The sequence below is a fragment of the Ursus maritimus genome, unplaced genomic scaffold, assembly GCF_017311325.1.
Source record: "Ursus maritimus isolate PB19 unplaced genomic scaffold, ASM1731132v1 scaffold_16, whole genome shotgun sequence".
Lineage (NCBI taxonomy): Eukaryota > Metazoa > Chordata > Mammalia > Carnivora > Ursidae > Ursus > Ursus maritimus.
Window position 1 is genome coordinate 1,260,273 of NW_024424008.1, and position 10,420 is coordinate 1,270,692.

At 40.2% G+C, this 10,420-nt stretch overlaps 1 pseudogene; it reads left to right on the forward strand.

Annotated features, from left to right (window-relative positions):
* Positions 1-7,000: 7,000 nt before the first annotated feature.
* On the forward strand, positions 7,001-7,954 carry LOC103680064 (annotated as a pseudogene).
* Positions 7,955-10,420: the final 2,466 nt, after the last annotated feature.

Genomic DNA, 10,420 nt, shown 5'->3' on the forward strand with positions numbered 1-10,420 from the left:
TAATATAATATAATATAATATAATATAATATAATATAATACTTTAAGCTTTCTATTTCCTGGAATGGCTTTAGACCCCTTACATATTTGTATTGAAACTTTATTTTAAAAAAAAATTATCACTCATCTTGGAAATTCAGGGTTAGGGAAAATAAGTTTATAACTGTGAAAGAAGATTTTTTTTATAATTAAATTTTTCTCTTCTTGGAAAGTAAAAGATAAACTGTCATACTAAATATATTTAGGTATTAGAGAAAGAACATTTCGTTTCTTGTAATGGTATGCAAAACAAAAGAAAGACCTTCTAACATTGATCAAACTCATTATTAAAATTTGTTCAAATTTAACCTTTAGAAAGAGCCTAGGATTTGCTTTTGTCTTTGAATCATGACTGGTTTCAGAAATGGTCGTGGGTGAGGATGTGGAATTGAGCTCCTCTGTTCATCATCCAAGAGGACAATGGGCGTAAATAACCATTGTATACCTGTTCTTTTTCTCACTCCAAGACATGTATCTATAATATCACTCAGACTGAAAACCAGGGGCATTTGCTTGCTACAAAGAGATAAGTATCAGGATGCATTATATTATCTGTTTGCTAAGAATTGGGGGTGACTCCCCTTTAGGCTATGCCTAATGTATAATTTAATTTTTTAATAAATGGAAATTTGTGTACCCCAGGAGCCCTGGGCAACATTTAAATGATTGTGTTTGTCCTGTTTCTTAATTCTCTACCTAATTTCCTAGGAAACAAAGTTGTAAAATTGTCTTATTTCTAGCCCTCTACTTACAGAAGTTGTGTTTTACCCCAGGAGGTACACGCAGACCTACACCCTTCACAGTTTAGCAACTAATGCAGTTTGGCCCACATCTGAGCATCTCCTTTAAAGAAGACAGGAATGAGCTGTTCTAACCCTTTTTATAATTCTGCTGATGCGGAGATAATTGGCAGTGCTCCCATCTACGTGATAAGTTTCTTATATTTTATTGACCCAGGTTGAAAGGGCAAGTTCCCTGCCTCCAAGAACAAATTGAAATTTGTGGGCATTTAAACATATTTTACATCATAAGAAATACTCATGGAAAATGACTTGTCAAACTCAGTTTAAGGTGTTTTAAGAAATGGAGGGAATTTATACTAGTCCAGAGTTCTGGTGTGCAGTAAGACATCGTTAAGCTCTTCATGCACGGGAATAATCTACTAAACCTGAAATAAATATCACACAGCTAGAAATTGACACCGTGGGTTATTTTCGTTTGTTTTTGCTTTTGTTTTAGGTTGGTTGGTTTGTTCATTTGCTTTGATCTATCACACATCAAGCCCATGGTTCCAACCTCATCAGGGCCAAAAGACCTGATTTCGTTTTTTAAGATAACAGGTATCTCGCTGTTGTCCCATTGCTGGCATTTTCATTTCTGTCAAAAAGAAATTACAGAATGCTTTCAAAAAACAAAAGCCACGAAAATGAAAAGCATTTTCTCTAAAGAAGCTTATATCTTAAAGATAGATAGATAAACAGAAAGATAGATAATTTTGGCTAAAGCAGGAAAGAGAATACATGATTAAGTTATCATCTTAAAAACGCGCATAATTTATATAAAACTAAATTCTATACACACGGCACAAATGCACTTGTGCTAGAGTAAAATACGTGTGGTGTGTGTTTATATATGTGGAATATTAGCATTTCATCAGTTTCAATTTACTATGGAAAAACTTTATGTGAAATGTGGAGTTCCAAAAGTGTGCTATGTCTGATACCCCAATATTCTTAGCCTTATTGGAAATACAGATTATGTAATTCCTGGATTTTTGGGGAGAGAATATAGCCTTCATTTTTAAAAACATAATCCCATCCCAATGCCTCATCTAAAATATATTCACCTCAGCAAGGGTTTTATGGAAAAATTACTGCAAAACTAGAAAAAAATTGTGGGCAAATATTTCTTGTGGAAACATGGCAAATATTGCTTATTCCATTCATTGCAATGATCTGAAATGTGTCTTTCTGAGAATGGTGTGGGGGTGTCCTTAGTACGACTTACTTGAGAAAAATAGTTAATAAATACGAACTCTAATTTCCATATATTTGTCAAGTGAAAGAAGGGGTCCTTAAAGATACAGTGAGTGTGAAAGGTGCTGAGTTTCTAAAGGAAAATTTGACCAGAGTTCTACAACCTAAACCCAGTTTATAATGGAAAATGGCAATCTCCTTTATACATATATTTTACTAAATGTTTGAAACAGGTGCTGACACTTGGAGGAAAACATACCACTATCTCAAATTCAGCTCAGTATCCACATGGGTCATCCATTCAGTGACATTCTATCCAGCTTCTCATCAGTGCCAATGCGTTGAATTCAATTCTACTTTGTCTGCTCACACCATGGCGTCTCCTGGATCTCCTCTAGCTTATTTTCTGATCGCAGATATTGATCTCCCAAGCTCCCTCATTTTCTTAGTCACACTAGATTTATTTGACTTTAGTAAGGCCATGTCCCACTCAGTCCCTGCATTTCCTCCAAGTCTGTCAGCTTGCTGCTGACTTCATACATGTCTGGATCTAGTCTGTCCACGTATCTTTTCGCGCGTTTGAACCAATCACACAAAACTCTCTTCTCTCTGGTTAAACCAGCAGCACAAGAAGTATATTTTAAGAACAACTTTTAAAAGTCCTATAAAAATGGGTCATGGTGGATTTTCAAGCCAAGCCTTTTTTTTCTTTGACTCGTTGGTCAGAAAATTAGCCAATGAGCCAGCCGTCCACAAGTAATTGAAACTCATTGATCGGTTCAGCAATTTTAAATCCTCTTTTACACTGGTCTGGAAAGGCTCTCTCTGCCAGTTCTCTCTAGTCGTCTTATGCTGGTGATCAACCTTTCTGATCAATCACCCCCTCCCTGCCCACAACCCAATCTGAAACCTTTCCTCACAAGAGCTTTAACCACTTGGATTTCATCGTCTCCTTTTATTAAACAACCTTGATATTTTATGGATACCATCAACTCTGTGCCCTGTTCCTTACTTGTTATCTGCATGTTTGTAAAAGTGACAGCCGATGACTAGTAGATTAATATATTATTTCCTCAGGATACAATTGTCCTATAATCGTTATAATCATACCAAATCCTTATAATGAACTTTTTATAAGCCAGACACTTTTGTACACTATTTACACATATTAATTATTTTATTCTTGTAGCAGATGTTTACTATTATTATGCTCATCTCAAATAGGTCCTGACTCTGCCGTTGCTTATTTCCCTTAAGGGCCCCCGGGCATTGAGAAGGAGTGATGAAATTATCTGGGTACTTCTCCTCAGAGAACCCAGTCCCTCTCCATCAGGAAAGATCATTATTAATAGAAATTTGGGGATAATCGTAATTTGACTGATCCCTTCTGAGGATACCTGAGAAAGGAGACAGAAAGTGTGGGGATGCTGACAGTCACTGGTTGCTAAAGGTTCCCATTCAGAGCCACTCTGAGGTAGGTATCAACACCTCTATCTTTAAAATAAAGAAAGGAGCTTCATAAAGTTTAAATAGGTAAAGTTGTCCTGCACACAGCGTTCACCTCCACCTCTGTCCACTTCCAGGAATGTGGTATTTACTGCGTCGTACTCTCCTCTCTCTGCTGGCCTGTTGTGTCCCACTGTGTACTACAGTGGGCTTTGGATTAAACAATCCCCATTTTCCTCCCCAAACCTGAAATATTCTTGTCATAGTCAAGGACAAAAAGGACGCAAAGAAGCAAAGGGATAAAAACAGAGAGAGAGAGAGAGAGAGAAAGAGAGAGAGAGAGAGCACAAGGAGAGCCAGAGAAGACTGCTGATAACAGGAGAGGAAAGACCCTAGTTGCCAGTGTCCCTCGAGGTTTGTTTCTTCCAATATCAGGTCATCAGAGTGGCATAAAATAGAAATAGGGAGCCGTGGGATCAAGGGTGTGGTGAGGCCACACACAGGAGAAATACCCGCTCCACCCAGAGGCAGACCAACTTTGGTCCACTGACAAGGTTAAGAAAGACACGTTGGGCCTTGGGAGGAGAGGGAAGAAGATAAGCTCCCCATAGCTAGTGGGGAATGTTAGTGTCCTCTAAGTCCCTCAGCCGTGGGAAGTTCTGACACGTGTGACCATGTCTTGAGGTCAATAACTTGTCCCTAAATGTCCCAACCTGAAGTTTTAGCTCAGCTCACTGCAGTTTCTCCTAAGCTAACTCTTGCTGAGGCGACCTCATCAGGCCACGGTAGGTGCACAGGGATCCTGTACTCGGGCAGGCCATGGGCTTGGATTTTGTCAGGTTTTCCTCTCATATTTTCATGAAAGTAAAATTTATGAAAGCAAACAATGACTTTAACATCCTAGCATGTCCATAGTTTCCTTCTCTCCATGTTTTCTCTCAGCCCTGGTCAGAGTACAGTCCTAGGCACCCACTGCCACGGTCACTGGTTCCTGCATCACATCCCCCGACCTCTCCATTTAGCTCAGGAAAATTCGAATTCCTAAGGCCTCAGCTGAAACCTCACTTCTCAAGGAAAGCGTTCCCTGATTTTTCTTCTTCTTTTTTTTTTTTTCTCCCAGAAAACATTTTATTGGAACTGGTGCAGAGTTTAGATGGATGGATACAAATAACACCAACAACTTAACTACAGATATTTGAAAATATGTCTTCAAATATAGATCAAATTCTGCCATTTATGTTCTAAATATAATTTCCCAAGGGAAACAGTATAGTGAAGTTTCCTGTTACAGAAACTGAAATAATAAAAAGTGGCTAATTTTATTGGAGGATTATATATACAGCACTTTCCTGTGTGTGTGTATATATATATATATATATTTTTTTTTAATAATAATAATATCCCTGATTTTTCAGAACAAATTAGGTTTTTCCCTCTAGGTCCCTCCCATATCCTGAATTTTTTTTTCTTTCCTTCTTTCCACACTTCCTTTCTCCCTCCCTCCTTCCTCCTTCCTATCCTCCTTCCTCCCTCCTTTCCTTCCTCCTTTCCTTCTCTTCCTTCCTTCCTTCCTTCCTTCCTTCCTTCCTTCCTTCCTTCCTTTTTTTTTTCTGTAGCACTTAACATAACTGTAACTAGATTAGAGAGAGGGCTTCCGAGTGTGATCCTTGTGCCTGCATGTACGTGAGAGAGGGTGTGTTCTTTGACACGTGGTTGAAAGTTGCAGAGATTTTCTGAGTAGCGCCAGGACTGTGTCTCCAGGGTCCCGCAAGGTGCACGGCACGACGGAGTGCTGGTTGCTTATGGGTGTGCATTGTCTCTGCAGTTTGCTGACGAGTGGAGGAGGTAAACTAAATGGTAGTTTCTGACAATAACCAGGAAGGCTTTTTCTTTGTAAATAGCAAGGGAATTGGCATAACTGGGAATGAAGATAAAACTTGCAACCAACATAGAGAAGATCAAGTGCATGTTGAAAGGGCTGTTACAAATGTAAGACTTGGTTGCGTTCTGTGTGGAGACTCAAGCATGTGAAGGTTGAACACTATAATCCTTCCATTTGTTTCTGAAAACAAAGCTGCTTTGCCATTCTTATTTTTAAAAATTGCTGTAAATCCAGTTGTCTAATGGGCTCTGTATGAAGTTGGCTATGTCTGTGTGCCCTTGTCCCACAAAATACTGTTTAACTAGTGTGCTTGTAGTAGTTAACTCCACCACCTTTGTAAGCAAATGAAATTAGTTTAATAAAATAAGCCACCCATGGATATATTAATTTTTACTCATGTCAGTTCTTGACTTGACTGGGTGTCCCCTTAGCCTGCAGAGAACTAAATAACAACCAGCATGTAATAGTGGGGTCCTCGGACGTTCAGCAGTGGCTGAGTGAGGAATCCTCATCAGGAAAAATGAAGACAAGATTTCAGCAAGTGTGGAAATGTATACACATGCAACTATGTCAGCAGGTTTGCGTGTGTGTGTGTGTGTGCGTGTCTGTGCACGCGTGCACGCGTGTGCTTGGATGAATTAATCGAAAATACCTCCAGTGGTTCTTCCTGCCCTGTTAGGCCAGGATCCTACTATGATTTCTGTGCCAACCCAGACAGACCTGAGCCTAACGTATAGACGGTTTTGAAGTGGTTTTCCCCTCCTCTCTGTTGCCTTCCTCCCCTGCGCAGGAGAATCTTCCTTGAAAGTCTGTTTCGGTTCCCAAAGTTGTTGCAGTGTATCACAGGTGTGTCTGAGTCAGAAAGAAGGCCCGATGGATCAGGAAGATTGTCTTGGAGAACTGTGAGTTGAGAGATTCTGTGTATCATCAGGACAGAATATTTTCATGAGCTTTAAAGTCTGCATGCAAATCCAACAGCCTTGGTTCTTGCCTCATTCTGTCCTTTCCACATGATCTTTTCAGTTGCTTCCCAATCCTTTCAAAGCACAGAACAGCTAAACCGAGTGTGGATTCAAACTCCATTCTTTTCTAGTTAATTTTCCAATCATTTGCTCCCAGCTCTGGTCACTGCCACTTCTTAGCCTTGCTTTGAACCTCAATTATTCCGTATGTCTACATTCATTCAACAGGTATTTTTAGCTGTTTTCATGTACCGTGCTGCTTGCCTTATCTCCATATTTACCAATAATATCTTTGTCCACCAATTCCTGACATTAGTCCACACCTTAAAACTGAAATTGCTTACACATGCCTGTCTCCCCAGCAGCTTTCTGAGACCAAGGGATCTGCACACCAAGACAAGACAGCCATTTTTCCCTTGGCAGATCCCAAGTGAAGTACGATTTAGAGGGATATTTTTCTATCAGCTTTGAACTTTACTCTGATGGAGACTGTAACCCCCTTAAGACCGGGAATTTCCTGATGGTGGCCATCTTGTCAATTTTCAGACCAGAGACCTATGGCCACCTCAATCTGTAAGCTTTGTTTTCTTTTTCCCTTCCCTCAGTGTCCAGAAGTCTTTCTCCATTATAATGTGATCTCACTAGCTTATTTCTAATCTTTAAGGTAGGACTGATCCCATGGGATGAGATTTCAACATGAAGAACTCCAATGGCTCTTTGGAGTTCTTGCCTACAACGTTCATTCTGGTTGGCATCCCAGGGCTGGAGGCAGAGCACATCTGGATATCCATCCCCTTCTGCCTGATATACGTCATCATCTTCCTTGGGAATGGCACCATTCTTCACGTCATCAAAACAGACCCTGCCCTGCACCAGCCCATGTACCTCTTTCTTGCCATGTTGGCACTGGCTGAGGTTGGTGTCTCTGCATCTACTCTCCCTACGGTGCTAGGCATCTTTCTTTTTGGCATCACTGAGATTAGTTTTGATGCCTGCCTTTTTCAGATGTTCTTCATCCATTCTTTCTCCATTTTGGAGTCATCCGTGTTGCTGGCCATGTCTGTGGACCGATTTGTGGCCATCTATAATCCACTGCGCTATACAGCCATCCTCACGCTGCCCCGTATCTTTGGCACAGGAACTATCATGGGGCTGAAAAGCATTATTCTCATGGCCCCGTTGCCCATGCTGTTAAGGCATCTGCCCTTCTGTGGTCATAATGTCCTCTCTCATTCCTATTGCCTCCACCCCAACCTTATCCATTTACCTTGTGGGGACATTTCTGTCAACAACATCTATGGGCTTTTCATTGTTACCTCCACTTTTGGTCTGGATTCACTGCTTATTGTGGTTTCCTATGGGCTCATACTCCACACTGTACTGAGTATCACCACTGGGGAGGGACGGAGGAAGGCACTCAACACATGCGGATCACATATCTGTGCCGTGCTCGCTTACTATGTGCCTATGATTGGTTTATCTATGGTACATCGCTTTGGACTCCACATGTCCCCTTTGGTGCATGCTATGATGGCCAATGCTTATCTCTTTTTCCCACCTGTTATCAACCCCATTGTCTACAGCATTAAGACCAAAGAGATCCATCATGGCATTGTCCGAATGTTCTCCCAGAAAAGAGCCAGACTTTAGACATAGGATAAAGTTGGAGTGGACTTCTCTCTATAATCACAGGTGGTCCTAGCTTGCGTGTTATGCAAATGGTGTTACTTTAAAATATGTTATCTGATGGAGGGTCTGCAAAATCTAGCAATAAACTGGAGTGGGGTACCAGTGGGGTAGACCGTCTGTGACACAACAGTGTAAAGAATTGATGTTATTTTTTAAATGCTGTGTTACATGAGGCTTTTCATTACCTCGACCTAGCTGGAGCAGGAATGCTGGAAGGATTGCTTATGAAAACATAACTCTCCCCATAAGTGAAAGGTAATCAGGAGTTGGAAGGTGTCCTAGGAAATCTATCGAGCCCTCTGTTCTAGGGAACAGGGATGTGAAATGGATTACATTCTCTTGAGTTGTTGGTACCTGATCTCAGTAGCAGGAGGATACACTAACCAGTTTAAAGGAGGTTTCCAGTACTGACTCTGGCTGGTATTTGCTCAACCTCACCAGGGCTCCCAGTTGAGAGTGACAAAGATTACAAATATTGTTTGTTATGTAAAATTCTGAAGTCTCCCACCCAGGATACAGAATCTTTTAAAAACCCGAGCATGCCCCTTAAGTACAGTCAGTTATTTATTTATTTATTTATTTATTTATTTATTTATTTATTTATTCATTTAGGTCTGGTTGGTTATTTCTTTGCGGACATTTGAAATAATGTAGAAATTTCACATGTATATTTTCAGGGACAAGAACTAAGACTTTTGCGATGCAAATGTATACTAAGCACTCTATATTTGTTGTTTCAATCACTTTCCACAACCCCCACTTCCCACCTTCTTTAACGTGATTTTTTTTAGATGAAAAACTGGTGCTTAGATAAGTATGCATTTTGCTCAAACCTATCCTATCCATCCAAGAGCAAATAGCACTAACTGAGCACATGCATGGATCAAACACAAATCTAAGCCCCAAAGGTAAAGTCGTGACCAAAGAGACATGTCCCTTCCCGCATGGAGCTTAGAAATATTTTTTTTTCTGCCTCTGTCTCTGCTCCACTTTGTACTTTCGAGAACTATGTTTAAAACCAATTTAAAATAGACCTTATAATACTCCCACACACAAATAAAGCTTTTTAATACGGATTTTTTAAAAGGTATGCCAGTACCATACTGTTTAGATTACTACAGCTTTGTAATACAACTTGAAGTCTGGAATCCTGATGCCTCTAGTTTTGTTTTTCTCTTTCAAGACTCCTTAGGCTATTTGAGGTCTTTTGTGATTCCCTACACGTGTTAGGATTCTTTGTTCTAGTTCTGTGAAAAATGCTGTTGGCATTTCAATTGAGATTACATCAAATGTAAGCTATACACTTAAAAGTGGGTACCTTTATCTATGAATATTGTATCCTAATAAAAATGTGTATAAAGGGGCTCCTGGGTGACTCAGTTGGTTAAGCATCTGCCTTCCATTCAGGTCATGATCCTGCAGTCCCAGGATCGAACCCCACATTGGGCTCCCTGCTCAGTGAGGAGCCTGCTTCTCCTGCCATTCCCCCTCCTCATGCTCTCTCTCTCTTTCTCTCACTCACTCTCTCTCTCTCTCTCAAATAAACAAAATCTTTTTAAAAAATGTGTATAAAAATGCAATCTGACATTCTGAGAGTGTTCTAATCATGGGCTTGTGTGGTGAGAAGGAGTGAATTTTGGCATCTAATTTATCCTCACACTAATTTTCACAAAGTCTCTAGTTTGGAGTCCTGTACACCTGCCTTCCTGAGTTCCAAGTTCGGGAAACTTTTGGAGTTCTTAGATTTGCTTAGCTTCTTGTTCACTTGTCCCTCTGTAGTCAATTAAGTAGGTTCCTCTTTAGTAAAATCAAGTCAATTTCCTTGTGCTACAAAGTCAGTTACCAGTCATCCATATGCTTTCTAGATGTCATTTTTTTAAAGATTTTATTTATTTATTCGACAGAGACGAGACAGCCAGCGAGAGAGGGAACACAAGCAGGGGGAGTGGGAGAGGAAGAAGCAGGCTCATAGCGGAGGAGCCTGATGTGGGGCTCAATCCCATAATGCCGGGATCACGCCCTGAGCCGAAGGCAGATGCTTAACCACTGTGCCACCCAGGTGCCCCTCTAGATTTCATTTTTGAAAACCTTTTCACCTGTTACTATCTTCCACTCATTTATCTGTCACTGTGAGTCTATACTTGCATTATTATTAATACTTGAAACAAATACATTTGTTCAACTTATCTGGTTTCTATATTTTGATTTACATATTTTTTCCTTTTCTGTCTTCTCTCAGATATAAAATATTTTTAAAGTATTTTCCCTATTTGTTTTGGAGTTACAAATTGTACTTTTATTCTACAAATAAAATGCAAACATATATAGTTTACAAAGTCAAAAGTTATTCAAGGGGCGCCTGGGTGGCTCAGTTGTTAAGCGTCTGCCTTCAGCTCAGGGCGTGATCCCGGCGTTATGGGATCGAGC